This window comes from Pituophis catenifer, unplaced genomic scaffold, assembly GCF_029215685.1.
Source record: "Pituophis catenifer annectens isolate HBS135680 unplaced genomic scaffold, rPitCat1.0.hap2 SCAF_10, whole genome shotgun sequence".
In the NCBI taxonomy this organism is placed as follows: Eukaryota; Metazoa; Chordata; class Lepidosauria; order Squamata; family Colubridae; genus Pituophis; species Pituophis catenifer.
This window is the reverse complement of record NW_027256890.1, coordinates 31,587,792-31,588,544: the sequence shown is the minus strand read 5'-3', so window position 1 is coordinate 31,588,544 and position 753 is coordinate 31,587,792.

Here is a 753-nt window from a genome sequence, read left to right as displayed (position 1 = left end):
TTTGAGATCTAGCACGTTGAGGGACACCATCACAGTGGGTCATTCCATAGTGACCCCTAGCTTTGCTCCCCATAATGTCGCTAATGTTATCAAGGGGGTTATCCAGGGGACCCTCCATATCCCATCCCTATTATCTTGGGGAGTAAGAGGCCCCTTGGGTCATGACACCAGCTGTCCCCCATGAGAACATAATGCGGTGATGTCACGGCCCCTGGGGCAGAGATATAAAGGCAGAAGGGATGAGAGGGGAGCTGTGGAGAGTTGAGGAGAGTAGAGGATAGTTGAGTTCAGTTGAGTTGTGTTGAGCAGAGTAGAACAGAGCAGAGCGGAGGGGAGTGTTCTACTTTGTCAAATACCTCGCTGAAGCCTTTCAACTTTTATTTCTAGTCTGTCTTTCACAGTTACGTTGTTGGTAGGTTGGGCTATAGTTTCTTTTTGCATGAAGACCGATGCAAAGAACGAGTTAAGCAACTCTGCTTTCTCTCTGCTGCCTGTAATTTCCTTGCCGTCTTCTCTCTTTAGGGGACTTTTAGTTTGGTTGCTGTGCCAAACCAGACAGTTGTAGAGGTACAAAGGAGAGACTCCCAAATTCCTCTGTACATCAGCAGCTCCTTGGGCAGCCTGAGCTTGTTGACCCAGGAAGAACATGTGATAAATAGAGATAGATAGATAGACAACTAGATAGATAGATAGATAGATAGATAGATAGATAGATAGATAGATAGATGATAGATAGATAGATAGATAGATAGA